Raw genomic sequence first — 25602 nt, 5'->3', positions numbered from 1 at the left:
CAAGGAACCCTGGTTGAGAACGGCTGACATAACATTTCCTTTTTATGTTTATAATGTTCATATTGACAGCTTTTTTCAAAAAGTTTTTTTTTCTAATTTTCTTTAAATGTTTAAATTCTGCTTTAAGCAAAAGCTACCTATAGATTTATAAAAGAGGTAATGCATAAAGCAATTTTAAAACCTGGAATAGCCTAGATCTAATAGCAATAAAATTGGAAAATTGTATATACAGATACTGTATGACTAACTGATTTTTTTCTGTTACACCTTAAACTGTTCTATACCATTATGACTGATTCTTAACTTTTGTAATTTTAAGGGAAAAAACACACAAAAATATGCATAATTCATAACTATGGAGGCTTCACCCGCTGAAGACTGAGAAACATGTCAAACCAATTCTCCATTTGACAAGCTGTGTTTATTTCTTTTGCTACTGCTTTTATTCAGGCTGTGATGAGTTCATCCAAGACAAATAAAAAGAAAGAATACAATATACAATATAGCATTTACAAAAAATAATGCAGTTGTCTTTTCTACTCATTCTGCTTTAGAAATGTCATGAGCGACAGTTGAAGAGCCAGTTTCTAACTGTGTGAACCCTGTCTTTTGGGTCTATTTTTTTACGCCCTACAATAACGGTGGGTAGCATTTAACTTTCTTTAGCTGATCGAATCAGCAAGCCACTCTTTTGTTGTTACACTCACCATCGTCATGGAAACAAAATAAATGCCGTATAAAAAGAATGAGTGGCAGACATTAGCTGAACAAAAAGTTTACCTTGCTGCAATTTGGAAATGGTTGGTTTTTAAGAGGGTTGTACAAAAAACAGGATAGTCTAGCATTATAAAAAACAAAACTGTCAAAAATTCAAGTTAGATTTACCGGTAACTTGTTTTCCAATAGTCTTTCAGGACAGCACCTGAGAGATCATGGCTCCTCCTCCCACAGGAAACACCTCATCAACAAATAAGCGACAGTTATATCATAGTATATCATAGTATTGCAGCAACAGAATAAAAGGGCGGGTTACTGCTCTCCTGAAAGACTATTGGAAAACAAGTTACCGGTAAGTCTAAATTGAATTTTCCCAAAACGTCTTTCAGGACAGCACCCGAGAGGATAATAAAGACTTATACCATTTAGGGTGGGACAACAGCCTGTAAGACTTTCCTTCCGAAAGCCTGTTCCCCAGCCATCAGGAGGTCTAAGCTATAATGACAGGCAAAGGTCGTCAGACTCGTCCATGTTTTTTCTGCCCAACTTCCTGCCAAAGCTCTTGTAGAATGAGCCCTAATACCAACTGGACTCTCCTGGCCTGCAAGGGAATAGGCCTCTAAGATAGCCGTTCTCAACCATCTGGCAATGGTTCCTCTGGTAGCTTGTCTTCCTTTTTTACTACCAGCAAGTTAAACAAATAATGTGTCTGATAGCCTAAAGTCCTTAGTGGCTTCCAGGTAACTTAAGACTGCTCTTTTGACATCCAAGGTATGGAATTCTTCTTCCTTCTTCCCTGATGGATTGAGCAAAACGTAGGAAGAATCATCTCCTGAACTCGATTTTGGACCGAAGCAACCTTCGGCAAAAAAATAGGATCCATCTTCAGAACAATTCGGTCTGAAAAAATAGAAAAAAATGGCTCCATGATTGATAAGGCTTGCAGATCACTAATTCTTCAATTCTTGTTATAGCCACTAGAAAAACTGTTTTCAAAGTAATCAGTTTTAGGGAGGTTTAATTAATGGGTTCGAAAGGTTCCCTAGTCAGGGCCTGTAGAACAACTGATAAGTCCTACTTTGGACAGCTTCTGATCACTACAGGTCTGGACCGGTTGAGGGCTTTAAAGAATCTGATCACTAGGGGTTCTGATTAGATAGATTTTTCCAAAAACACCCCCAGTGCGGCAACTTGAACTTTGAGGGTACTGACAGCTAGGCCCTTGTCCGCTCCTTCTTGCAGAAACTCCAGGATATAAGAAATCTCTTTTAAGGATCTGCAGGATGCTGTGCACCAAGAGTTGAAAACTTTCCAGACTTCAGAATAAATTGCTCTGGTAACACTCTTTCTGCTAGATAGAAGGGTAGCAACCAACCTATCCGAAAATCCCTTTCCCCTCAAAAGCTGATCCTCAGAAGCCAAGCTGTGACTTTTAGGTTTGCTACGTCCTGGTGAAGCAGGGGACCTTGTATCAGCAGGTCTTGTCTCAACAGAAGGTGCCAATACGGTTCGAGTTACATCTGCAGAAGGTATGAAAACCAAGCCCTCTTGGGCCAGAAGGGAGTGATGAGGATTACTGTCGTATCCTCTTTCTGGATTTTTGTTATGACCTGAGGGGTAAGCTGAAAAGGGGGAAAGGAGTAGCAAAGTTGACATTTTCAACTGTGCGCCAGAGCATCTACCCCCAGGGATGACTTGTTTCTGTTCAGGGAGAAAAAGAGAAACACCTGTGTATTTTCCTGAGCTGCAAAGAGATCCACTCTTGGCCACCCCCATTTCTTCCTGATCATATGGAAGATATCTGGGTTCAATCGCCACTCTGCTTCGTATACCTGGTTTCTTCTGAGGAAGTCTGCTACCCTTTTTAGAGTTCCCATTAGGTGGACCGTGGACAAGGATAGAATATGGAGGTCTGCCCATCTTAGAATGCTTCCTGCTACTCCCTGAAGAACTCTGCTTCTGGTGCCTCCCTGTCTGTTTATGTAGGCCACCGCCGTGGCGTTGTCTGACAGGATCTGTATATGCAGTCCCTGAACTTCCCCGGCAAACGACAGTAAGGCCATTTCTATTGCTTTTAGTTCCCTCCAATTTGAGGACCTTACTGCTTCTCTTGTGGACCTTGAGCCCTTAACCCACCGACTGCTCATGTGAGCCCCCCAACCCCAGGAGCTGGCATCCGTTGTTAATCTTACTTGGATTTGGAAGGACCATAACAGACCTGCTGAATACCTTGTCTGGTTCTTCCACCACCAAAGACTCCTTTTCAAGTCCAGTGAATCTTGCTGGTGATATCAGGTTTTTAAGAAAAAACTTTGTAGAGGTCTGAAGTGGAGGTTTGCCCACTGACTTCCCAGTATAGAAGAGGTCAGGGTTCCCAATGCTGACATGATCTTCCCGATTGACAGGAGCTGACTGGACTGTAACAACTACACCACTTTCTTCCCTACTTTCAATGCCAACCTTGGATACTTCTGGGACCTGGCGGCAATGGGTATGTGGAGGTAGGCATCCTGTAAATCTATTGATGCCATGTAGCACCCTTGGTTCAGGAGGTTTTTTACTAAGAAAATGGAATCCATTCGAAATCTTCTGCACTCTACCGATCGATTTAGCATTTTGAGATTTAGGAGGAAACAGAACTTTTCTGAGGGTTTCTGAATAAGGAATACATGCAAGTAGAAACCCTGGAAGAACTCCGCTGTAGGGACCGGAACAATGACTTTCTGAAATTTCAGTTCCTGGATTAGGGACTTCATGGCGAGAGCCTTGGCTGGATCCCTTGGGACGTTTGTCACCAATAATCTTTTTGGATTCTGTGAATTTGATCACGTATCCCTGGGAGAGCATGTTTACAATAAGCTGGTTTGATGTAATGCCTCTCCACGGTGTCTTCCTCCAACAGGGAGGGTGGAATCATTGCGGCTTTCCGGAAGTCGCAGGAGGATTAAAGAGCACTCCACTCCTACCTTTTAGCTTCTGGAAAGACCATGGTTTCCCTTTGCTCTGCGTTTTACCTTCCTGTTGTCCTATTTGAGACCGAAAAAAAATGCTTACGGGTCTGCACCTGCTTCTTCTTGGCTGGAAACAATGACTTTTTATCAGCCATTCGGTCAAGAATAGATTCTAGTTTAGAACCAAATAGCAAATCCCCTGCAAAGGGAATGCTACACAGCCTGTTTTTTGATTCAACGTCCCCAGGCCAGGTTTTTAGCCATAAGGCCCCCCTAGCAGAGTTTTTTAATGCTGCGGACCTGACTGACATGCGTATAAATTCTGCCAGGGCATCCGCAAAATATGATATTGCTGCAGATAAAGTTGTAAAGGAGTCCAAAATCCCCTGTTTCAGGGAATCCACAGTAACATGGTTAATGGTTAATCCAGTGTTCCAAATTCCTAGCAATGCTTGTTGTTGCCATTGCTGGCTTCAGATTGTTCATCACTGATTGCCAGGCTCTTTTAAGAAGCAGGTCCATCCTCTTATCCATGGGCTCCTTTAGTGTGCCCATATCTTCAAAGGCGAGGTCTGTTGACTTTGAGACCTGTAAGAAAATGGAATCCAGTTTTGGAGCCTTGTTCCAGATAGAGTCAGGATTTTCCTCAAACGGGAATCTTCTCTTGTGAGCCAGAGAAAAAAATGGCTTCTTCTATGGTTCCAGCCATTTTTTTTATCATGTCTGTGATTATTGAATGGACCAGAAAAGTACGGCCTTTTGAGACTCCCAGACCTGCGTACGTGCGGTCATGCAGGGAGAGCTCCTTTTTTTCCTCCTCTATCCCCAAGGTAGCATGGATTACTTTCAAGAGTCCTCCAACCTCTTCTAGTGACATCTTGTACTTAGAGGCGGCATCTGCTTCATTTTCATCCTCCCCTGAATATGTTCCAAGCAGGTTCTTGGGAAGTATCCTGGGAGATCGGACCTCCCGCCAGTATTAGGGAACCCCCTTGGGATTCCGAAGATGGCTGCGGAGCCCTAGGTTTTCCTGAGGGACCTGGTTCTTCTCTTAGGTTTGACCTAAAGGCTTGAAAGGTAGTGCGGAGCTCATCCTTAATGGTTGTACCCAGATCACCACAAATATATGGAGACTCCTCCCTGACTAAATCTGAGATGCAATCTGCACAAAGAGATTTAGTCCAAGCTTCCCTTACTTTTTCTTTGCAGACAGGGCACCTTCTCTTGACTGGTTGACAGAGTGCACTGAAGTTGCATGGTTTTCAAAGAAGCCGGTTCCTGGATTAAAAAACGCTGCCACACTGATCCGGAACCGGAAGTTTAAGAAGGCACCAAGTGACCCACACTTGCGGCCAGAAATGACACCACGCGCCTGACCCGGAAGTGCTGCCTCTTCCTGTACACTGCACAGGACGTGGCCAAAGACTCTCCTCGGCCACCAGAACAATGGGGCTGCTCAGCCTTGCACCGCTGCTGTCGCGTGATGCGGGCAGCCAGCGGGGGACCACAGAAAACCGCCCAACCTGAAAGAAAAAAGGACAGCACTCCCAGGCAGTACAGGCTCTCCCCGAGCACGGAAGGGGGAGAGGGAGCCCACAGGACCATCCAGCAAGACGCAAGTGGGAGGATCACTCTCCTAGAAAGAAGAAAAACTGACAGGTGAGAACCTTTCGTCTCCCAGGAAAGACCTGAGAGATCATGGCTCCCACCAGAGGTGTTCCTCCAGCTGGAGGAAACATGGAAGCAATGTAGAGGCCTTCTGATAAAGATTTAATTGATGAGGTGTTTAGGTGGGAGGAGGAGCCATGATCTCTCGGGTGCTGTCCTGAAGGACGTTTTAGGAAAAATGCTTTTGTGGTCAGATCTGTAAACTGAAGCCTATAAAAGGCTACAGAGGTGTTACATGTGGTGACTGTTCACTGATGCCTAAGCATAGAATTGAAAGAGGTCATATCAATTTCTTAGTGATGGCCCTCTCTTGTCACAATAAAAGCAGATCAGGGGGCATTTGTCTTCATCCCCCCCCCACACACACACACAGACACGCACACACACACACACACACACTCTTAAAGCAGAACTTCACCTGAAATGGGTTTTATGAATCCTCCACCCTCCTCTGTCAATGTTAGAGGTTTATTTTTTTTTCAGGGGGGAGCGGGTACCTAGTTTTGGCAGCTACCCAGTTCCATTTCTGCTGGAATTACCTCCTGGAGTTCCCCCGGAAGTTGCCCTCTCCCCCCTCCCTGCCCACAACCTCTTGGGACACGTCACAGGTCCCAAGAGGCTGTGGGACCATTCCTGCAGTGCACTTGTAGTAGGAAGCCAGCTGGGAAGCCGGCTGGAAAGCTGAAAGGAGTCACAGCTGGCTTCCCACACTAAACATGTTGGCAGCAGGGTCCCGAAGAAGGACTGGCTTATGTGAGGATAGAGCTGGATCTCTGGACAAGTAAGTGTCATTATATTAAAAGTCAGCAGCTGCAGTATTTGTAGCTGTTGAGGTTTAATTTTTTTTCTAGAGACTGAAGAACCTCTTTAAATTATTTGTACAGGAGCATGGCGGACAAGATGGGTGAACTAGAGATACTGTTGTACAAGGAGGATTTGGATTTTGTGGGAATTTCAGAGACCTGGTTCAACAGCTCTCATGATTGGCTGGCAAACATTCAAGGGTATACACTATACCGCAAGGATAGAGAGGGTAAAAAAGGGGGAGGGGTATGCCTATATATCAAGAATAATGTACAAGTGAATGTGAGAGATGACATCACTGAGGGAGCTAGAGAGGAGGTGGAATCCTTATGGGTAGAGCTCCAAAGAGATGAAGCTAAGGGGAAAATAATACTGGGAGTATGCTATAGGCCCCCTAACCTGAGGGAGGAAGTGGAGATGGATCTCCTATCACAAATTGGATTAGCAGCAAGGATGGGAAGTGTTATCATATTGGGGGATTTTAATTATCCAGACATAGACTGGGCGAAGGGAACCGCGCATTCATTTAAGGCTCGCCAGTTCCTTAATGTCTTACTAGAAATAAAACATTACTGGATCTACTGATTACCAACAATACAGACCTGATCACGGATGTGGAAATACGGGGCAATTTAGGTAACAGCGATCACAGGTCAATTAGTTTCAGTATAAATCACACAAATAGGAAACATAAAGGGAATACAAAGACACTGAATTTCAAAAGAGCCAACTTCCCTAAACTACAAACCTTGCTAAAAGGCATAAATTGGGATAAAATATTAGGAACAAAGAATACGGAGGAGAGATGGGTTTGCTTTAAGAGCATATTAAATAAGGGCATTAGCCAATGTATCCCATTGGGTAATAAATTTAAAAGAGTGAACAAAAATCCTGGATGGCTTAACTCCAATGTAAAAATGCATATAAAAGCAAAGGAGAAGGCCTTCAAAAAATACCAGGTTGAGGGATCATCCTCAGCATTCAGACTTTATAAAGAATGCAACAAGAAATGTAAGGGTGCAATTAGGACGACTAAGATAGAACATGAAAGACACATAGCGGAGGAGAGCAAAAAAAATCCCAAGAAATTCTTTAAGTATGTAAACAGTAAAAAAGGGAGGACAGACCATATTGGCCCCATAAAGAATGAGGAAGGACATCTGGTTACAAATGGTGGGGAGATGGCGAAGGTATTGAATTTATTCTTCTCCTCAGTCTTCACGAGTGAATCGGGGGGCTTCAGTAACCAAAACTGCAGTGATTATCCTAATGTTACAACACAGGAAGCACCTCCATGGTTAACAGAGGACAGAATTAAAATTAGACTTGAGAAACTTAACATTAATAAATCACCGGGACCAGATGGCTTGCATCCGAGGGTACTTAGGGAACTCAGTCAAGTGATTGCCAGACCGTTGTTCCTAATTTTTACAGATAGTCTACTGACTGGAATGGTACCAGCTGATTGGAGAAAAGCCAATGTAGCACCAATATTTAAAAAGGGCCCAAAATACATCCCTGGGAATTACAGACCAGTTAGCCTAACATCAATAGTATGTAAACTCTTGGAGGGGATGATAAGGGACTATATACAAGATTTTAGTAATAAGAACGGTATCATTAGCAGTAATCAGCATGGATTCATGAAGAATCGTTCTTGCCAAACCAATCTATTAACCTTCTATGAGGAGGTGAGTTGCCATCTAGATAAAGGAAGGCCCGTAGACGTGGTGTATCTGGATTTTGCAAAAGCATTTGACACAGTTCCCCATAAACGTTTACTGTACAAAATAAGGTCCGTTGGCATGGACCATAGGGTGAGTACATGGATTGAAAACTGGCTACAAGGGAGAGTTCAGAGGGTGGTGATAAATGGGGAGTACTCAGAATGGTCAGGGGTGGGTAGTGGGGTTCCCCAGGGTTCTGTGCCGGGACCAATCCTATTTAATTTGTTCATAAACGACCTGGAGGATGGGATAAACAGTTCAATCTCTGTATTTACAGACGATACTAAGCTAAGCAGGGCAATAACTTCTCCGCAGGATGTGGAAACCTTGCAAAAAGACCTGAACAAATGAATGGGGTGGGCGACTACATGACAAATGAGGTTCAATGTAGAAAAATGTAAAATAATGCATTTGGGTGGCAAAAATATGAATGCAATCTATACACTAGGGGGAGAACCTCTGGGGGAATCTAGGATGGAAAAGGACCTGGGGGTCCTAGTAGATGATAGGCTCAGCAATGGCATGCAATGCCAAGCTGCTGCTAACAAAGCAAACAGAATATTGGCATGCATTAAAAGGGGGATCAACACCAGAGATAAAACGATAATTCTCCCACTCTACAAGGCTCTGGTCCAGCCGCACCTGGAGTATGCTGTCCAGTTCTGGGCACCAGTCCTCAGGAAGGATGTACTGGAAATGGAGCGAGTACAAAGAAGGGCAACAAAGCTAATAAAGGGTCTGGAGGATATTAGTTATGAGGAAAGGTTGCGAGCACTGAACTTATTCTCTCTGGAGAAGAGACGCTTGAGAGGGGATATGATTTCAATTTACAAATACCGTACTGGTGACCCCACAATAGGGATAAAACTTTTTCGCAGAAGAGAGTTTAATAAGACTTGTGGCCACTCATTACAATTAGAAGAAAAGAGGTTTAACCTTAAACTACGTAGAGGGTTCTTTACTGTAAGAGCGGCAAGGATGTGGAATTCCCTTCCACAGGCGGTGGTCTCAGCGGGGAGCATTGATAGCTTCAAGAAACTATTAGATAATCACCTGAATGACCGCAACATACAGGGATATACAATGTAATACTGACACATAATCACACACATAGGTTGGACTTGATGGACTTGTGTCTTTTTTCAACGTCACCTACTGTGTAACTATGTAACTATGTATGTGATGGGTCCTTCTCTTCTCTAGTGACAGTGCAGTGGTCCTTACTCCTGGAAAGTGCAATGCTCATTTAATGATGTGTAAGTGCTGCACTGTCCAAAAGTGCTGTGAGCTCCGGCAGGAGTCAAGATGACTCCCATGGCCTGGACTCACAGGAAGTGGGTTTGATGACCTTGGGCAAGCTACACATGCAGGGAAAAAAAGTTACCAAAGTACACTAAGCTCATGTAGTATGAGCTGTGTTTCTGCCCCACTGCCACTATTCCCCTTGTAATTGTGGGCAATTTTTAGCTTTTAAAATGACAGCCAGGAGTTGCTGTGTAAGTGCAGCAGATACAACCACAATTCCAAAAAATTGGAATGCTGGGTAAAATCTACATAAAAATAGAATGCAATGATTTGCAAATCTCATAAGTCCATATTTTATTCACAATAGAACAGAAAACGAATCAAGTATTAAAAGTGAAAAAAGTTCTTAAAAATGTTTTTTTTAAGAACAGATACTATGTCCAAAAAGATTTCTAAATAATTTTTTTTAATACATTCTACATCTAAAAATTATAATTTGAGGACCTGTACAGTTTTGCTTTTAGTGATTAAAAAAAACATTTTTTGATTGCAAAAATGGCAAAAAGACAGGTAACATTGCATGTATTGTGCTCTTGAGAAATTAACCAAATGCATCCACAGGACATCAGTATTAAACCCCAAACCAAAACTGTAATATATTGCAGCTTACCAATCATTAGATGTGGTGGCTGCATTCATTTTCTTTTTTAGTGTTTTGTAGATCTGGCCAGTAACACACCTCCTGTATTGCAGTGCCCCCACTCTGGATGAATGAGCACGGGGGTACAGCAGAAAGCAGCATTGACAGTCTGGGGGGAGGGTAGTGTTAAATGTACTAGCAGATTTAAATACACTAACAAACTGAAGCCAAACTTCAGCTCACACTTTATCAGTTACAGCAAATAGTTTTTTCCTTGTGAAAAATATTATATTTACTAGTAGGATCACCAGATAAAAAAGAAGTAAGAAAGCCTAAACAAGAAAACAAATGCAGACATCATCACATCTAAGAATTGGTAAGTTGCAATGTAATAAAGTGTTTGCTCTTGGGTTTAATACTGCTTTAAGGTTAGGATACAGTCCAGAATTGTGTGTTAGTGGCAGGGTAAGTTTTAAAGTTAGGTTTAAATGTTAGCAATCATTTAGGAGATAAGAGTTCATTTTGGGCTAAGTTTAATTTTTAGGAATTAGGTAATGCAATAATACTGCTTTAACAGAAATCTGGTGGGAATTTAAAGACGCTGCACATTTTTTTAAAATGGTGTCCATGGAAGTGAAAAATTAAAAAAAACAAGTAGAAGTCCTTGGTATTCTGGGTTGGATGATTCCCAGTGATATTTAATACATGTTCTCTGGGTGCAGCGCATTACCACGGCACCCTGCTATTGGTGCTGACAGTTGTGCTAACATCATCATGTCAAGGCCTCTCTCTGCATCATTCAGGACCACTCAGCCCCAGAAAAGAGGAAGAGAACCCTTTGTACTTGGCCTGAAGATATCTGCAAAGGTAAAAAAAACAAAAAAGCAAAAAATACTAATGCAAAGAGGAAAAGGGCTTTTAGGAGAGGTAGGGGAGTCCAGAGTTAGGTTTTACAGAAAAATACAGGTCATTTTATGTAATTATTTGCGTTTAGCATTTAATTCTATATAGACTAAGGAGGACTTTTTGTTTTCTTCCTTATACATTTTGCTGATTATTTCTGCAAATTCAAAATGTGATAAAACAACTACAAAATTCTAAGAAAGCATTAATATATGAGAACTTCAGCCTCCCTTACAATCACTCAAATGTAAACTTATCATCAAGGTTCTTTGACTCTACTTTCTATTAAAGTGATTGCAAAACCGTGAATGCACCCAATTTATACACTATTCCCTGGTATTAAATTATTTAACATTTTTAAAAAAACAAGTCTGGTTTCATGCATTTATAAAGGGAAAAAATGAATTTAATTTTAGTAAATATCCCTTGATGAGATGAAAACGCTAATGAAGCATGAAATTAGTAGTCCAGTAATGGAGAAATTATTCATCTTGAAGCCATATCCATGTTGATTATACTGGATAGAGGAAAACACACATATTTTTCTTTTACAGGTAGGCCTCTGGAAAGCACATTAGGTTATTATGTGTGACAATGACATGAACCTTGATAATTGATAGCCAAGTGTTAATATTAGAGAACAAGCTCCCCTTTTTGCCAACAGTTGCTGTAATAAGTTCTTATAAGTTTATTAAGCAGGATTTCATTATTGTTTGTATGCACGTAGGAGGTTGCACTGCACCCAAATGGTAGAACTGAATAAAATAATTTTATGATTTCAGGAAGGATGAGGTTGAACTTATAAGAGCAATTTTCTGTCACAGCTCAACTCTTGAAGGAACCTATGGAGCTCCTTGAAACTTGTAATATATGTGCTGGTGTCTGAAGATTGACATTAATAAGTGGTACAACAATGCACAACAACCACTTAGGCAAGATAATGAAAGGATAAGTTAGAACCGAAGGAGAAACTGACAAAAGATAGGTCACCAGTATTGCCTGTGGTTTCCCTGCAGCCGATCTTTTTCTGCTTATGACTTGCCATGTCTTCTTCTGCACTGTGTCGCTCTGTGGAGGCTGCCATCTTGAGCAGGGCTTTTCTTCCATATGCCAGAGCCAAATCTCACTCCAAATCTTGTAAGAATACCAGTCAGAGGCAGTAGTGCCTTAGATTCACACTGCAGATATATAGCTAGTAGGCTGTAGGCACAAGAATACCTAGGTATACTCACATGCCAGAAAATGCACTAAAGTCTTTACTACTAGGAATTAAAGACAAAAGATAAAACTTTTAGAATACTGCTTAGCAATCCAATTGATTTTTCTGGATGTTCCCTATGACAGAGAAAGTCTTCACTTTTTGAGTTCAATTCCAGAGACATCATAATAGAACAGAAAGTACCCTAAAACAATATTAGAATGTAATGTGTTTTGCATCAGTCCCAGGATCATCAAGGTCACTTGACCTTTGCACTGCAATAAAGGTGTAGAGATATCAGCAGAGATTTCAGTTGGAGTCAATGAAGACATGAGCACTATAGGGCTGCTGCAGGTCACACAACCTAATGTGTGACCATTTTAGGTCATATGACCCAAAGTGTCATGGGTCCTTCATTTAACAGCTGATAATTTTATGCTCACTTTATTTCCAATGATATTTGTAATAATAATCAATCAGCGCAAAATGACAATCAGAATAAATTAAGCATCTGTACACTCAGGGTCAATCAACCAAAATCCCAGTGGAGTAATTATAAATAGAATTAGTGCAGCGCTATAACAATAATTGAATACACTCATATATTAAAAGTTCATGTAATAAAGTACATGTATTAGTGTATAAGTAGCAGGTGCAGATAGTCAGTGACTTCCAGGTATATATCAGCAACCAGCAGCCCAGCATTTGCAGTCCATCTAGTGTAAATGGGAGCTGTACTGGATATCTCATTGGGTTTCTTTCTAATGGCTAAGGATGCGGTGCATCAGGAGGGGCACGGACTATCAACACCTGCTACTTATTGCACAGGTGAATCGGGATAATGCTCAATTCAGAGCTTACCATGGGAACAACGCACCTGCAGGATTTACACAGGACTACCACCTAACCTGCATTATCTGCCTGACTCATGGGATAGCCGCTTCTATCATCTCTATTCAGATATCTATTGCAACCTTTTGGAGGACAGCCACTACAACCATCCAGCTGTCACTCGAGGAAGCAGAAGAAAAAAGGAGAAAAACTGCGCTAAGGTGAATCGAAATAATGTGCCAAAACACATATAAAACAAACGGCGCATAATCTAAATGCTATTAGTAGCCATTCTTCTGCACAACAAAAAAAGCAGGGTAAATATAAAAAAGATTGAGGTGCGCCCTCAATTGAAGCTTTCAATACCTGCCCAATGGAATGCTGGGGAGATACAATGGGATCTGAGTTCCAATAGCTCCATTTGGTATCTTTGGATGTTTAATGACCACCCATGAATCTTGAATCTGAGTTCACTTGTTAATCTCCGGAGGGATATCTCTGTACAGGCTTCCACTGATCCTCTGTAGTGGGGGAGCATGGGGTTCTTGTAAGCGGCAAATCTTTATCATTGGTGGTGGATTGAACACAAGATTTCCCACGTCATGGAAGACTCAATACAATTTAAAATTTGATGGACTTTTTTCAATATTTTGCATTTTATTCATCTGTTCACGGGTGTTTGGTCATTTTAGTGTTTGGACATCACACTATATGTCATATATATTTTGATTTCATTGATATTTCTTGTTTTCACTTTTGGCCTCCATTTTTGGCACTATATTATTTTGTGGCAATCTGTTCATGATACATATGCTTATGTTTCATGGGCAGTAATATTGATTGATTATACATTATTAAGTTAATGCTGTAGCGCGATTCTATCATCTTTTCTATATTTACTCGAAGAAGCAGATCTGTAATCTTTTAAGGAAGAAAGCAAAAAGCACGTGCACGATCATCCTCAACATGTTTCGCGGCTACTGACCATTTCTTTAGGAGAAATACAACATACAATCTATGAATAAGGATATCCATTTGGAGTTCCGGCATCTGGTAATAAGGTGACTAGGACTTGGATTGTTTGACAGCTGCATATACTGACGTTGGTGGTTCCCTCATTGATCGATTTGATTTGGATCTGACCCTTTATGGGAAGGCGTATTTGACCTATCTGCTATCTGGTCAGTGACCAGAGATGATCTGCTAGTGATACCAGTAGTGGAGGTTCTGCACATTGTCACCGTAATTAATATGATTCACGAGTGGTCACCACTTTTTAGGAACTCTAATACATAAACTTTATTACATTAACTTTTAATACATGAGTGTATTCAATTAATGTTATAATTATACAATAATGTTATAATACTAATCCTATTTATAATAATAATAATATAATGATTAATAATAATAATATACTGATTATAATGATCCACCCTTTCCACCCTTTCCATCCTTAAAGTTTTTAAAGTCTGGAAATTGTATTTCTCCCATGCAGTGGTACCGTGCCCACACTGCATTGGTTAACTGCTTGTTTTTGTCTAAGGGATTGGAGAGCTAAGATATACTCACCTAATCCTCCGATCCTCCCAGCACAAGAACAGTCCCTGTGGCTCCTGCCCCAACCCACGGACTAGCAGTCTTGTGCGGTGGAATGTTCCTGACATCATTGTGCCGATTGGCCAGCTCTGGACTCCAGTGAAAGATGTTGGCCGTCACTGCAGGGCATCGTTCTAAGGTAAGTATTTCATAATAAGCTAGTACTAGCTCATTATGCCTTTGTCTTGCAGGGTTTTTTTTTTTGTTTTTTTTTGTTTTTCTGGGGGGGGGGGGGGGGGGGAGGTCTACACCCTCTTTAATGCCTACCTAACTGAACAAACTGGATCTTAAGTTCTTAAGTTTGAGTTAAAGTTCACCTTAAATATTAAAGTGGTTGAAAAGGCTAAAGGTTTTTTTTTACCTAATGCATTCTCTGCATTAAGGTAAAAGACCTTTTATGTGCAGCTCCGTCCGCCTCCCTTCTCCCTCCTCATAAATACTTACCTGAGCCCAATCTCAATACAGCGCTGAGCTCGAGAACAGTGGCCTCTCATTCTCTCCACACTGGACTCAGTGAGAGCAGCAGGAGTCAGTGGCTTCTGTCAATCAAAAGCAGTGACTAGATTGTGTGTGTGTATGGGGGGAAGCCAAGTCGCACTCTGTTTGTCAGTAGATACACACAATGCAGCTGAGGATCGAGCCGTAGGAGTACCTTGAAGGCAGGAGTAGCCAAAAGCAAGGGGGGGGGGGGCAGAGGCGTTAGATCAGGGCTGATCTGTTCAAAACCATTACACATAACAAGTAAGTATAACATGTTTGATATTTAGAAATATGAGACTTTAATATCACTTTAAAGGTTATTACATTTTACATCATCAGTCGTTTGAGTAATATAGCATGAAAAAACCACAGCAAGAACTTCTGATGCATGTCAAACTTAAAGAGTAACTGAAAAGAACTTCAAGAAAGAAGAGCCTGTTTTAGTTGGTTGCTTTTTAGAAACACAATAGAAGAGGCTTTTGAGTGGGGACACATTGATACCAGCTGTGAAACAAAAGCTCATATTCTTTTCATTCACTGATGCTATTATTAATGACCTTGCTTCCATGTGGGATTTGAAGTAAGCCGATACTATTGTTAATTACTGGACAAGTCATTTACTAAAGCTAAGCCATTGCAAATGCCAGATACAACATATTAAACACATTGTTAAGACAATTTGTAAACTAGAATCTTTGCGCCATGGAACATGTATTCTGAATGCAGTATTATCTATTTATATATGCAGAACTGCCACAGGTGTATTATTTTACTTTCCACATTCAGATGTTTTATAAAGCAAGGCAAGCATTCTGCAACTGGTTAATAATAAAACGGTAGATTGCTTTATTTTTTTTTTTTTACATGCCTTTCAAGATGAACTCTGCCCACACACACAGTTGAAATACTGCAAATGGTTTTAATTGCGAAAAGATGTGTGATTATGTTCAACCAATTTTTTTATTCAAACGCCCCTGCTATATCACATAGCCTGGTCGGGGACACTCTATTTACCTGCACACTCATCTGCACATGGTTGATGTCATCTCTGTGGATTCTATTCATATATTGAAGACTGAATGGCACTACTGACCAACACTTCCAATTTAACAATTTTCTAATAGTTTCTTTGGCGATTTGTGTCCCAGTTAGGGGATGTCACAGGCTTAATATATTTAGGTTTTCATTCTCACCGAAACTGAACATGAAGGAAAAGTTTTGAGTTGTCCCCAGAACAGGAATAGAAGGGAATCTTTGAAGGGGACATATGGGGGGGGGGGGGGGGGGGTCAATTGTCTAAAAAAGGAATTTTCCCTCATTTTAAAGAGATTCCCCTTCACATTATGTTGTATCTACAAGACAGCAAGAGAAATCTCCCCAGTGGGATACAACTGTCAAAAAAGGGCTTTAAACAATTTCCTACTCTATTCAAATTTTTAAGAAAGTTCCAGCTTTAGATATACTTAAAGTTTATTACAGCGGAGGTCCGTCCACCACCGCAAAAATTAAAAGCCAGCAGCTGCAAATACTGCAGCTGCTGACTTTTAATAATCTGACACACCTGTCCTGGATTCCAGTGATGTCGGCACCGCAGCTGATGTTTCCATCAGCTGTCGGGTGCATACCGCCTCCATTGCGAGTAAGGGAACCCAGCAGTGAAGCCTTACAGCTTCATGCTGAGAACCCTACTGCGCATGTGCGAGGCTCCGCTCCTCTCTCCTACTGGCCCGGCGGCCGGGGTAGAAGGAGGGAGGAGGAGGGAGCCAAGACGGTGACGTCAATTCCCACGGCTGAGGCTCCCCCCCCCCCCGAAAAGTGCCAAATGTGGCACCTGAGGGGGGAAGGAGTACAACGAGCGGAAGTTCCACTTTTGGGTGGAACTCCACTATAACAATCCACCTGTGAAAACCTTGTACTTGAAATCAATACTTGAAATAATTTCTATAAAGATTTCTGCACTGCCCTCTGTCACATGTTCTGGTATCTGTTAGCCTTTAAAAAGGCTATTATGTTTCCTTCCACTATACATCTTCATGTGAGTTTTCTGGAACCACAATTGACAAGCAAGGTAACAAGTGGGTGGTGAAATATTGGTTAAATTTATGGTCATACTATCATGTATTACTGTCCTTCAGAGTATAAACAACTTAGCCTGGGAGAAAGAAAGAATAATGAGACATATTTTCAACTTTTAATAAAATCTACCAAGATTTTGCATGCTCACTCCTTTGAATCCCTGCATAATATTATATACAGGTGTCAGGTGACCCCAATTACTACTATATTGCATCTCTCCCTCTGTCTTTTCCTTAGGGCACAAAAACTTACTTCATCTTACCGCTGGTCGTTGACCAGAAATAATTCATTGTGGTATAACCCTTTTCTTCCTGACACACAGAGATGGTCTTTACGAGGTCTTAAATATTTGTGTCATCTTTATATCACCCAAGGATGTAAATCCTTCTCACAATTACAAGATTTCCATTTTCCGCCCAATTTTTGTTTTACTATTACCAGCTCTGGCATGCTATCCAAACACAATCTGGGTCCCTAGCCAATTACTCCCCTTGAAAAACTATTGAGAAACCTAGCCAAAACTGATACCTAATTGCTCAGTGTAAGTAGTTCCTACCGGTCCTTCAGCTTATTGATTTGGAATGGTCAGAGTTTAAGGAAACATATAAGAGCTCGGTGATCTCCTCCAAAGACAGGATTATCCAACTAAAGCTGTTCCACCACAGTCACTACACTACAATTAAGTTGCACAAAATAGGCCCAACTCCTGAAGGTTTTCGGGGCTGTGATGCTACAGCTGACTTCCTGCATTATTTCTGGAGCTGACCCATTTTTGGGCAGAGATCAATACTTTCATGTCATCAGCACTGGGTATTCCCAATATATTGCATCCTAAGAACTGTTAACTAGGTATATTTGGTGATATTTCACTTTCTAAATATGCTAAACGCTTGTTGCGGATCCTTTATTTCAATGCGAAAAAGACAATTCTAACATGAAAGGGTCCCTCCTCCCCCTCAATTAATAGTTGGCTGCAAAATGCTAGCCTATCACTATATAAGCTCTTTTTTGAACTCCGGAAAAGACTAAAAATGTTTGACAAGATATGGGATCATAGGGCTTCTAGGCCGGTTACTTTAGTTTCTCTAGATCTGGGATGTTAAAATTTGAATGTTGATTGTCTATTTTGCTGACTTCTCACTCGATTTGGTTTTTTGTACCCGATACAAGCCCTGACTTTTTTTATTACTGTTATGTAATAATGAGACATGAAAGACCATTGTTAGTTTAGGTGTGTTTTATTTCTTTGTTATTGTCTTCATTTGAAAATCAATAAAAATATCTTAAACAAAAAAAAAGATTTTGCATGCCCAAGGCACAGGCATTAGTCCTCTGCATCTCTGCTCCTGGGGCTAAAACCTTACATTCACTAACAATAAAGTTTAATAATAAATATGGCCAAAGCTATTTTGGCCAAAATTCTCCTGTAGGTCACCGGACTGCACTTAGTTCTGCACTGCTTTGAACCAGATTTAGGTGACAGTGTGCTAAAGCCTGCTTTTGTCTGACATCACATAGCCAGTCCAAGCTCTGCAGGGATCCCTAAATACGCTTGGGATCCACCTAGATGCCTGACCGGCAGCTGGCTTAGCCTCTCAGTGTGCCGTTAAGAGCCTGCCGCTCCTGTCCCCTCCACAGTCCAGTGCTCCAGTGAGCACCGGAAGGGTAGAGTACAGAGCGGTGACTGACAGCATCAGATCAGTGCTGTATCCACCTGCAGCATTGGATCAATGCAGCATCAGATCAATGCTGTATCCATCTAGGTAAGTATGAATGTTTATTTTTTTGAAAATCCCACACTTGTCTTTTAAAGCTGATGTTTATGTTTTATGCCACTTTAAATAGTTAGTCTGGACCAAGTTGGTCCAAATGAACTATTTGCTTCACTAAGTGCTGCAGTGTCTCTAAGCACTGCATGTAGCATGTAGCTTCTGTCTCTGTCTCACAGCTGGTACCCAGCACTGTGTACTGTATGTAGCTGAAGCTACATGCAGTACATACAGTGCTTAGAGACACCACAGCACTTAGTGAAGAAAATAGTTCATTTGGACCAGCTTGGAACAAACAAACTATTTAAAGTAACATGAAACATGGACATCAACTTTAAGGATTTAGATATACAGCACAATAATTATGCATAATCAAGTACAGTACACAGTGCTGGGTACCAGCTGTGAAACAGAGACTTCCCATCTCACACCTGAAACAAAACAGAGTCTGGCTGAGCGGCGCTCAGCTATTCAAAGGCAGCTTTGTATTCTGTGAATGAATACAAACCTTCCTCTCATTGGCCGAGTCTGAGAGTGTGACTTCATCAGCCCGTCCCCCTCCCATTCAGCCAATCAAAGCAAGCTTTGTATTCGTTCACAGAATACAAATCTGCCTATGAATGTCTGAGCGCCTCTCAGCCAGACCCTGTTTTGTGTCGGGTGTGAGACAGGTAGTCTCTGTCTCACAGCCAGAACTCAACACTGTGTACTTTATGTAGCTGAAGCTACATGCAGTACATACAGTGCTTAGAGACACCACAGCACTTAGTGAAGAAAATAGTTCATTTGGACCAGCTTGGAACAAACAAACTATTTAAAGTAACATGAAACATGGACATCAACTTTAAGGATTTAGATATACAGCACAATAATTATGCATAATCAAGTACCTTGATTTCCTTACAGCTATGGAGATATCTACATGTACAGTATATTTGTAAAAATTACAAGTAGCTCTTTGACTTAATTACTAAATCACTTGGGTATTAGATATGTCTAAAAGGGGATTTCTGGATTAATTGGACGCTCCCTATCTTCTTGGAAACCATCTGTGTATGTACATGGAAGGGGCCACACAAACTGAATTTTTCAGGACAAGGATCTATATTAAAGATGGGTACACACTCTCAGTTTTTTTTTTCTTTAACCAGCAGGTTGAACGGAAAAAATGACAGATCGTTGTATCAACAAAAGAGATGTTGTAGTAGTAAATAGTAAATGTAGTAAATAAACCCCCAGGTGTCTTCATCGAGAACCCCTTCAAGAGGGACTGGGACACTCCAAGATCATGGGCTTCAGGTTAGCTACATTAGAGACAGCTGATACTACCATACCTCCAAACTTTTTGATATGGGAATGAGGGACACCTATCAGCAGAAGTATGCAGGCATAGGACACACCCCTTGCCACGCCCCCTTAAAGGAGAATTGTACAAAAAAAATAAGATTGGTTAAACCAACAAGTGTTTTTTTTTTTCCATAAACGTTTTTATTTTTTGAAAGAATAACAGGGTATACAGCGATGCAATACAAATACAATAACGTTATCACTATAGTATCACAACATGTATACAGTCTCCGTTTGGATTGTGAAATAGCTTTTACACATTTTGCGGTTTGAGACAGTGTAATAGGTGATAACCTAAGGTGTTGGGTGACATGTTATTGCTTGGAGTTTGGACGAAACTCGTCCTGACCTGAGTATGAGGCACAAAAGAAAAACGAACAAAAAGGGAAGAAGACAGGTCGAGTAAACCCCGGTTGCCGTTATTCTGTGGCTACCGGGGAGTGTGTACAGTCTGAGATTCGAGCAAGGATAGCACAGGGACAGTATATAAAGAGAGAATAGAGGGATGGGGACAGGGGGGAGACAAAAAGGGGTCAAAGAAGGGGGACGGGTGGGGGAAATGTCACTCTCCCCCGAGGGTGAGGTGGGGGCAAGGGGTATAGATAAAGTTATGGGATTGTGACAAGTCGTTCCATTCCCGCGCTGCCCCGCTTCTCCCCTTCCCCTGCGGCCACCCGACAGTCAACTAGGGAAAAAGTTTAATCTTTGTAAGGACTTTCCTATGGTACAAATTGACGGTATCGGTCTGATGTGGTGAAGTGGTTCCAACAAGCCCAGGTAAATGCAAACTTATGTATTCTGTCTTGGGAAGTGTATATCAATTCTTCCATGTTTTTAATATGCTCCACTCTCGTCAGCCATTCTCTGATGGAAGGCGCAACTTTGGAACGCCAATGGTTCGGTATGCATAATTTGGCTGCGTTCACCATGTGCATGGCTAACGATTTATAGTATGATTTTTTTCCTAGAGAGGTATGATGAAGAAGAAACTGTGCTGGGGTATAATCTAGTGAGTAGGTGGTAACATGTGTTATAAGATTGTGACCCTCTCTCCAGAAGGGTTGAATCTTGTCGCAGTCCCACCAAATGTGACACATTGTGCCTACTGCTCTCTCACATCTCCAACACTGTTTGGAAATGGAAGGGGAGAACTTATGAAGGCGCGATGGGGTCCTGTACCATCTCGTTATTACTTTGTAGCAATTTTCTTGAATTGCGACATTTAGTGAGGATTTGTGACAATATTCATATACCCTTTTCCAATCCTCTCCGGACAAAGGTGTTTGGAAATCTTTATTCCAGGCTATTTGTGAGGGATGTGTTATTGTGTTGTTCTCCTCCGTGAGGAGTGTATAGAGTAAGGAGAAGAGATGGCGTTGTGGTGTTTTGCGGTGGCAGAGGTCTTCGAAAGGCGTAAGTGGTCTTGTCCAGTTGTCACGTTGCATATGTGTTGACAGAAAGTGTTGTATTTGCCTAAAAGTCCAAAATGGGAAGGAGGATGTTTTGGATATGCTAATTAGTTTCTCTATGGAGATGGGAGCACCCCCCGAGAAAAATTGAAGAGGTAAAACGTCTTCATATGGCCATTCCCGGTGGAGGAAGTGTTGAGATTCTCCCGGCGGAAAAGCAGGATTCCCTCTGATAGTAGTTAGGGGTCCCGGTGTGGGTGCAAGAGGTTTAAACTTTGACGCTTTTTGAGAGCCAAAAGGGATGCATAGATGAGTGGGTGGGAAGAGATGCCAGATGGCCAATGTCTATCGGGGAGCCAGGGGATCAAGTGTAGGGGAGTGGACAAGAAAGAATTCTCTAGTTGAACCCATTTTTTTTTAAGAGAGTGGACATTCCAGTCTGCCACTCGGGTGAGGTGGCACGCCAGATAGTATTTGTGGAGATCTGGCAACCCGATTCCCCCATTAGTCTTGTGAAGTGTTAAACGGGAGTATTTGATGCGGGGTTGCGTGTTCTTCCATATAAAGGTAGTGCATGCTTTTTGGTAGTTCGAGAAAAACGTTGGGGGTAAGTGGATTGGTATTGATTGGATTAAATATAGGATGCGCGGAAAGATGATCATTTTGATTAGGGCAGAACGCCCAAACCATGAGACATTCAGGACCATCCAGTCTCTCATATGTTTTTGGGCTTTTAGGAGGGCTATATGGAAGTTTTTCTGGTATAGATCAGAGAGGCGGGTTGGGATCTGGATACCAAGATATGAGATTGCATCTTTGGTCCATCTAAAGGGGAAGGATTCTTGGCAATGAGTTAAGTCTTGTGTGGGTAAGGTTATGTTTAGGGCCGTCGATTTTGCGTAGTTTATTTTGAGGTTAGAGAGGAGGCCAAAGGAGTTAATGTCTTTGAGAAGATTAGGCAGGGAGGTTCGTGGGGATGATAAGGATAGCAGTACATCATCCGCAAAGGCGGCTACTTTATATTCCGCTCCCTTCACCGTTACTCCTTTTATATTAGGATTATTTCGTATCCTGTTCAGTAACGGTTCAAGAGTTAAAACATAGATCAGGGGCGATAGGGGGCACCCCTGGCGTGTGCCATTGGAGATGGAGAAGGCGTTCGACAGGTGACCATTGACTTTAACTGCCGCAGTGGGACATTTGTACAAAGACAGTATGTGCGTTAGCATGCGCGATTCAAGGCCAAGAGCCACAAGAGTTTCCCGCATGTAGTCCCAGGCCACCCTGTCAAACGCCTTCTCCGCATCCAGGGAAAGGAAAAATCCTTGCGTCTTGGAGGATGTGAGCCAGTGATGTATGTTTAAGGTGCGTATGACATTATCCCTAGCTTCTCTGCCGGGGATAAAACCCACCTGGTCTGTGGAAATTATTTCAGGCAATAGGGGGAGTAGTCTGTTGGCCAGGATTTTCGCGTACAATTTAATATCCACATTCAGGAGGGAAATCGGTCTATAGTTCGCTACTTGGGTAGGGTCTTTGCCTTCCTTAGGGATAACAGAGATGTGTGCAGACAGCATTCTTCCCGGGGAGACGAGGGGATCTGCTAAGGCATTAAATGTGGAGATGAGTTTCGGGGAAAGCACCTCATTGAACGCCTTATAATATTGGATGGTAAAACCATCTGGGCCTGGGCTTTTCCCGGGTTTCATTTGCTTGATAGCTATCTCGAGTTCTTCTTTGGTAAGAGGATTCTCCATCTCTTGAATCTGTTGAGATGTGAGTGGTTTCGGACCGTATTTCGCTAGAAACTCTCTGATCTTGTTCGTACGCGTTTCAGTGGGAGTTTGGTTTGGCTCGTTAGGGTGTAAGTTATAGAGTTTGGAGTAAAACCTCTCAAACTCTCCCGCAATGTCATCGTTCTTGGCCAGAGGAGTTCCCCGAGAGTCGGTGATATGGTGGATTGTGGATGATAATTTGGCGTCTTGTACTGACTTAGCTAGCAGACGTCCGCATTTGTTGCCGTGTTCGTAGAAAATCCTCTGGCCAAGAACGTAGCGTCGTCTAGTGATGTTGCCCAATTCTTCCAGGAGTACTGAGCGTGCGTGCACTAAGTCTTGGAGTGTTGAGTGGGCTTGTGTCTGTTTGTGTGTCAGTTCTAGGGATTTGATTGTCATAAGTAGGGACGTTATTTTCTTTTGGGATTCTTTCTTATTTTTTGCCGCTATGGCTAGTAGTTCACCTCTGATCACACATTTATGTGCTTCCCAGAGAGAAATAGGAGACATATCTGGGGTGGCATTTTCTGTAAAGTATAATTGGAGACGCTTTCGTATGTGTTCAATCGTAGTTGGGTCTTTTAGTAGGGAGGGGTTTAGACGCCAGGTTTTTGTTTTAGTGCACCTTTCGGGAAAGGATAGAGTGATTGTTATGGGATGGTGATCAGAGAGAAACATGGGCTCTATTGTGGATTGGTGTAGGTGATTCAGGTCTGATTGTGAGAGAAAAAAGTAATCGATCCTGGAGTATTTCTGGTGGGGAGCTGAATAAAATGTGTAGTCCTTGACTGCGGGGAAGAGGGTGCGCCAGGCGTCATGTAGCGTTAGTTTTTGGAGTTCAAGCTTGATCTGGCGTAGGGCTCTGTATGGCACGTTAGAGGTTCCGGATGATGAGTCAAGGACTGGGTTTAGAGGGATGTTAAAGTCTCCTCCGAGGATTACCAATCCCCTCTGGAAAGACGACAGAAGGTCGCACGTTTTTCTAAAGAAAGTGACATGGTGTTCATTTGGGCAGTATATGTTAGCAAGAGTTATTGGTTTTGTAGCGTATGTGCCTTTGAGAAAGATGAATCTACCACCAGGGTCAATTAAAGAGTCGCTCAATTGAAAATCAGCATGTTTGGATATTAGGATCGAGACCCCTTTAGTTTTAGAATCTGGGTTTGTGGAATGGAAAGCCTGTTGATATATATGATTGGATATTTTGGGTATGGCATCAGAGCGAAAATGTGTTTCTTGTAGTAGAATGAAATGGGCTTTATGTTTCGTAAGAGATGACAGTACTTGAGATCGTTTTTCTGGAAGATTAAGGCCCTTTGCGTTTAGCGATACGCACTTCAGTGATAGGGAAGAAGAGGTAAGTGTGTTGTTTTGCATAGTAAAGTATTCACAAAATAATACGGCTATTTACTTTAGAGCGGGGCCACACGGGAAGGGGAGGACCGACCCCAGGGGAGAGCGAAGGGAAGAGTGAGAAAAGAAAAAGAGATGTGAAAAGAAGGGAAAGAGGGATTGTAGCGGGATTTAGTAATTGTAGCAAAGAGGTTAGGAATAGAGCGAAAGACGAGCGACGGTAGAAAGGTTGATAGGGGTCAGGGAAGGAAGGCTAAGGGGAGTAAGTGAAAAGAGGATCCCAGAGGTGGAAATAGACAGGCTATTTCACCTAAAGAGAAAAGGGCTGGGGGTGTCAGCAAAGTCCAAGCGGACTGCTGTGTAGGGGCAGAAGAATGAACGAAGACCAAGGAGTCTCTGCGACCCGGGGAGTGTGAGTGCAGAGGCCTAAGTAATGGTGCTGTAATGTGTAGTGGGGAACCCTTTAAACATAATAATACTTAAACAGTTAAGTATAAACAGTTCTTTAAACATTGCTTTGCATGCATAGGTCAATATCTAATCAGTACCAACCGTAACTGAAAGGTAGTTATCGATCACCTCTGTTTTATCAAATTATGCCAGCTGTATGATCAAAAATTGGTAAGGCAAAAAGATACAGTGTCCATCAACCTGTCTGGGGTGTATAGTAATAACTCGTATAGTTAGGCTGGTTAAGATTAGGTTTATCAAAAAACAATAACATATAATGGCAAATTAAATTAAAATGAGGATGGTATGAAAAGACAGCCTACCAAGAAGGTTGGCATAGGTTGGGTAGGAAAGGGTAGGTAAAGAGGGTGGGGAGGGAGCAAAGGTGCTTTTTGTAAGATATAAAATTCGACATAGGCGCTAAAAAGGGTCCACAGTTTGAAAGCTTTTCCAGCTGCAGAGCGATTACATCAGATTATTGCTTATCTTACATGTCTATTAAGAGGAGCGAGGTTATCTATTACTGTGATATATCTGTATTCTAGACTAAATGCTATCTATTCTGTGTATTAACTGCGTTCTGTCAGGGGTTGTGTCACTGGAGCCCGTGTCCCCCTGGTTTTGCAGATTTTGCCTTGTCCGTGGGGCGCCATGGGAGCT

General features: G+C 41.9%; 1 protein-coding gene across 3 annotated transcripts in view; it reads right to left on the bottom strand.

The window, feature by feature from the left end:
- The window catches only part of ZNF385B (zinc finger protein 385B), an 849407-nt gene that overhangs the window by 375650 nt on the left and 448155 nt on the right, over positions 1 to 25602 (bottom strand). The gene's annotated exons all lie outside the window — the stretch shown is intronic.

Source organism: Aquarana catesbeiana, linkage group LG06, assembly GCF_042186555.1.
Source record: "Aquarana catesbeiana isolate 2022-GZ linkage group LG06, ASM4218655v1, whole genome shotgun sequence".
Lineage (NCBI taxonomy): Eukaryota > Metazoa > Chordata > Amphibia > Anura > Ranidae > Aquarana > Aquarana catesbeiana.
The sequence above is the reverse complement of the archived record's forward strand: the minus strand, read 5'-3'. Positions and strand labels throughout refer to the sequence as shown.